General features: G+C 45.1%; 1 non-coding gene across 1 annotated transcript; it reads right to left on the bottom strand.

The window, feature by feature from the left end:
- Window positions 1–1,476: 1,476 nt before the first annotated feature.
- On the bottom strand, window positions 1,477–1,560 carry Trnas-aga (transfer RNA serine (anticodon AGA)). The gene is given in 2 exon segments: window positions 1,477–1,511; window positions 1,521–1,560. It is a non-coding gene; the product is annotated as a tRNA-Ser (tRNA).
- Between the last annotated feature and the right edge of the window lie 3,874 nt (window positions 1,561–5,434).

Genomic DNA, 5,434 nt, shown 5'->3' with positions numbered 1-5,434 from the left:
GACTGAAGATCACAACAACAACAAACAATTAGTTATAGTAATGATACCATGTTCCATATCTAACAAGCCAGATCAGTGTTATATAAAAATAATTCGCAAATTAAAGATCGTACGTCCACAACAGGAAATTTTTCAGTGTTAGGCGTATCCCCACATAAAAGGTCAAAGTGTATGATGTTAAAATATTTTCAACTGCAGAAACTAATAGTGAGAATCGTATTTTATCTGTCGTGCTCGCAACAATAAGCAATATAAAATTAATTAATCTTTGATGCCATATAAACTGCATATAAAGTAAAAAGGGTGTGCGGTGGGGATTACACGACAGCTCTGAAACAGTTTCGCCTGAACCATCACTGAACTCTGTCGTCAGGTCTACCCTAGCCTGTTTTACGGAGCGAGCAAGCCACAAATTCCACTCCATGTGATCAGGCATGGACGCCCAACACTTAGCACTCTACTCGTAGTTTCACTGCCCTTCAACCACTTTTCATATATCCTTGCGACAGTAGAACGCGAACTGCCGACCAGTTTCCCCTTTTTCCACTATGCTCGAACACAGACTCCGCGCAATAACAATTTGTCCTTTGTCGAAGACTCTCATGTCTGTATATCTGTGGATTTCCTCATATACCCCACGTATGGTCGCTAGAGTGATTCCCTATTCGTTTCCCCATTCCACATTAACACTTCTCCTTACTTGTTCTTAAATCTTTGTATCTCGGTCTCACTAAGCTAAACTTTTAATTTACGTTAATTGTGCATCATTTGGAATCAATAATGCTTCCAGAGTGCACTTCAGCATCAAACGGATAATGGTTTGACCAAGTGCAAGTCTTCTTTCAGTCGACACCACATGAGGATGAAATGATGATGACGACAACACAACACCCAGTCCACGAGCGAAGAAAATCTCTAACCTGGCCGGGAAACGAACTCGGGCCTGCTGCATGGGAGGTAAACACGTTACCAACCATCTAAGCAGGCGGACTGTATAACGTATTCTTTCCAGCAAAACCAAACTCTTGTGATGCAGTAATAATTATCGTGGCGTTGTATGGCACAGGGCATTTTATCATCCCAGAAGCGGACGATGAAAGGCTATTACATTTGAACGAGACATCTACAGGAAGATGTTTGCCAAGTACGAAATCGAGTGATGAAGGAAAAGAACGACCAAGAACTCCATGAACTCATGCAGCAACCCACCACTCTGCGGACATGAAGACTAGAAGAACTCGGTGGGCAGGACCTGCAGCTCGCACACTTGAATGTAGAGCCAAAGCAGTGCTAGTGAGAAGAACTGAAGGAAAATGTCCACGCATGACGCAAAGGATGAACGAAGTACGCTGAGGAATGAATCAAACTGGATCAAAATGGCTCTGAGCACTATGGGACTTAACTTCTGAGGTCATCAGTCCCCTAGAACTTAGAACTACTTAAACCTAACTAACCTAAGGACATCACACACATCCATGCCCGAGGCAGGATTCGAACCTGCGGCCGTAGCGGACGTGCGATTCTAGACTGCAGCGCCTAGAACCACTCGGCCACTCGGGCCGGCTCAAACTGGATCGAAACAGCTCAAGGACGCAGTCACTGGAAGCAGACTGTGAGATCCACACATGATCTTCGAGGTCTAGAAACGCCGAATAAGTAAATAATTAACGTCTCGTGTATGAAGTACGCTTCAGTGCACATCCATTTGGCTATTTACGTCGGAGGTAATGAACGTAAAAGTTGTGATCGTAATAATTCCCTTGAAGTGAAATTCCGTTGCGAGCGCTGATTGCTGTAGTTACTGTGTGTTGCGCTATAGCGCCGCAAATCACAAACCGCCCGATTATTGCTGATGTGCCGGACGAGGCACTGTCAAGATAACGCAACGGTCATGCATCCGTAATTTGCTATGCAAATTCGCGTCATTACAGGGACAATTAATCCTGTATCGGTTCCGGCGAGCCGCGGATTAGCGTCTCCCATTCTACCCGGCAGTGGTGTGGGTTGGACACTGTCGGGATAGTCACGAGTTCGATACCCGCCGCAGGATGCCACGTGTCGGGCGCTAGAGTTCTCTTTAGAGCTGCAGCCTCTGTGCATACATCACTTAGTGCTTGCCACTCGTTAACCACATCAACTTATGGTTAATTATTTCTCGTCGGAAGAGAATTTGCACGAGGCGTGAGTAGTACAGAATGTGTAGATGTAACGTAATATAAGGTTTAACACCACAGTCTCCCTTGAATGATAGAAATAGGCTGCGACTGAAATAAGTAAACAATGTGTAATACTAAAGTATAAGAAGCGCTCAATGTACAGTCCAGAACAGGTATGCCAATCAGGCAAAATCGCCCTGAGTACTGAGGCAAGAATCCCACCGACGCACCAAGGTTAGAGGTACCCGTGTGGCGTAACATCGCGTCCTGCTGCGCGAAGATATCCGTAACTGCCTGCTGTACATCCTCGTCTGACAGATATCAGCGACCCGTTGTGGCGTCCCCAGTGGAAATATTACGGGAAACTCGAACGTGATATTTAAAAACAATTAAAGTGGGCGAGAGATTTTGTCTCGACACAAAATATTATATTGAGTGTGAATACTGACAGCTCAGGAGAAAGTTACACTACTGGCCATCAAAATTGCTACACCAAGAAGAAATGCAGATGTTAACGGGTATTCATTGGACAAATATATTATACTGGAACTGACAAGTAATTACATTTTCACGCAATTTGGGTGCATAGATCCTGAGAAATCAGTACCGATAACAACCACCTCTGGCCGTAATAACGGCCTTGATACACCTGGGCATTGAGTCAAACGGAGCTTGGATGGCGTGTACAGGTACAGCGACCCATGCAGCTTCACCACGATACCACAGTTCATCAAGAGTAGTGACAGGCGTGTAGTGACGAGCCAGTTGCTAGGCCACCATTGACCAGACGTTTTCAATTGGTGAGAGATCTGGAGAATGTGTTGGCCAGGGCAGCAGTCGAACATTTTCTATATCCAGGAAGGTCCGTATAGGACCTGCAACATGCGGTCGTGTATTATCCTGCGGAAATGTAGGGTTTCGCAGGGATCGACTGAAGGGTAGAGCCACGGATCGTAACACATCTGAAAATAACATCCACTGTTAAAGTGTCGTCAATGCGAACAAGAGGTGACCAATGGCACCCCATACCATCACCCTGGGTGATACGCCAGTATGACGATGACGAATACACGCTTCCAATGTGCGTAGACCGTGAGGTCGCCAAACAAGGATGCGACCATCATGATGCTGTAAACAGAACTTGGACTCATCCGAAAAAAATGACGTTTTGCCGTTCGTGCACCCAGGTTCGTCGTTGAGTACACCATCACAGACGCTCCTGTCTGTGATGCAGCGTCTCCGAGCTGATAGTTCATGCTGCTGCAAACGTCGTCGAACTGTTCGTGCAGATGGTTGCTGTCTGGCGAACGTCCCGATCTGTTGACTCAGGGGTCGAGATGAGGCTGAACAATCCGCTACAGCCATGCGGATAAGATGCCTGTCATCTCGACTGCTAGTGATACGAGGCTGTTGGGATTCAGCACGGCGTTCTGTATTACCCTCCTGAACCCACCGATTCCGTATTCCGCTAACAGTCATTGGATCTCGACCAACGCAATGTAGCAATACGATAAACCGCAATCGCGATAGGCTACAATCCGACCTTTATCAAAGTCGGAAACATGATGATACGCATTTCTCCTCCTTACACGAGGCATCACAACAACGTTTCACCAGGCAACGCCGGTCAACTGCTGTTTGTGTATGGGAAATCGGCTCTAAACTTTCCTCATGTCAGCACGTTGTAAGTGTCGCCACCGGCGCCAACTTTGAGTGAATGCTCTGAAAGGCTAATCATCTGCATATCACATCTTCTTCCTGTCGGTTAAATTTCGCGTCTGTAGCACGTCATCTTCGTGGTGTAGCAATTTTAATTGCCAGTAGTGTAATTTTTCTCCTGTGTATTAGTATCATTATATAAAATATGGGCATAAACTTTCGAGCGCAAAAAGTTATCAGTTTGCACTACTAGAACAATGGAAAATTAATGTAAGGAAGAACTGTGTTCAATTGTCTTCTTTCATCAACTTACTCTCTCTTGTCTGCCATGTGAGAAGTAGGACATATTGGTTCGCTGCTGTTGAATGTAAGGTCAACTACTAATCTGATAATATATTAGTTTAACCTTGTTGTCACTTTTATTTGTAAGAGGCGAGCCCTATCTCATGTCCGCTTCCTTTAAATACCTAGACTTTGAGTAATTTTCAGCGCAACAATTGTAGCCGCCGCTGTAGCCCTAGTCGCCATTACGTGGCAATCGTAATTCATAAAATTCGCGGAAGCGAAGCATTCGCCCGCTAAAATTATAATAAACATTTTCTCCACAGGCGACTGAAACAGCAGCAGCTGACGTAGTTTTAAGATATTCAGTTTCAGTTCTTGGGCGAGAGCCAGAGCCACGCCTGGGACCACAACTAATTGTTAAAAGTGGTAACAAATAATTCTCTCGCGCGTGTGTGGGTAATTGCAAATAATAATCAAAGATCTCATGCTCGAGAAGAAATATTTAGCCGAGGCAAAAACACCAAAAGATTATATCAGTTCGTAACTTAAATGTAACGCATTTCAAGATTAGTTCGTGAACAATAAGATTGCTTAAAACAATGTTAAAAATGTAATTTAAATTCAGATCTCAACCATTTTAAAGAGCCCACCACGTCACACAATTAATGAATTACCTTTAATATATATTTTTAATTGTTACGCGAGACCTTCAAGTACATTCATAAGGGACTAAAGGTGTGATAAGGAGTATGTGGAGATATCACGACTAGAGGGCTGGTGTTAGTGTCTCCCACTTGAATTGGCGCAACTTTTGCGTTACGACATTTGCGGTAAGGGGACATGCATTAATACGAAGCAACAGCACTCCACGCCGCACAGCGGAGGTTTTGAAGCGATGTTCTGTCCCGTGCGCAGTCATCATTGTCCGATGGATATCTACCGAACTTTATCCAAGAAAGGAATATCAGCACGTTAATCCTGTTTGGACGCGTTTGGTAATAACGTCGCCATAGTTCACGTATCCGGATTTAACGCACGCAAGTCGGAAAGACACAAATGCCCGACTGATCAAATGGGTTCAAATGGCTCTGAGCACTATGGGACTTAACTGCTGAGGTCATCAGTCCCCTAGAACTTAGAACTAGCGGTCGCGCGGTTCCAGACTGTAGCGCCTAGAACCGCTAGGCCACTCCGGCCGGCCCCGACTAATCCCTTGCCTACACGTCGGTGCTTACATACCCTGCATGGGAGTCGCACTACATTGCATGTAGGTTGCAGCAACACCCTCAGACGGAAGCTTTTTGATCTATGCTTATATTCTACCATTTGGCTAA

Source organism: Schistocerca serialis, chromosome 5 (genome assembly GCF_023864345.2).
Source record: "Schistocerca serialis cubense isolate TAMUIC-IGC-003099 chromosome 5, iqSchSeri2.2, whole genome shotgun sequence".
Classification (NCBI taxonomy): domain Eukaryota; kingdom Metazoa; phylum Arthropoda; class Insecta; order Orthoptera; family Acrididae; genus Schistocerca; species Schistocerca serialis.
This window is presented reverse-complemented; position numbering and strand designations above follow the sequence as displayed.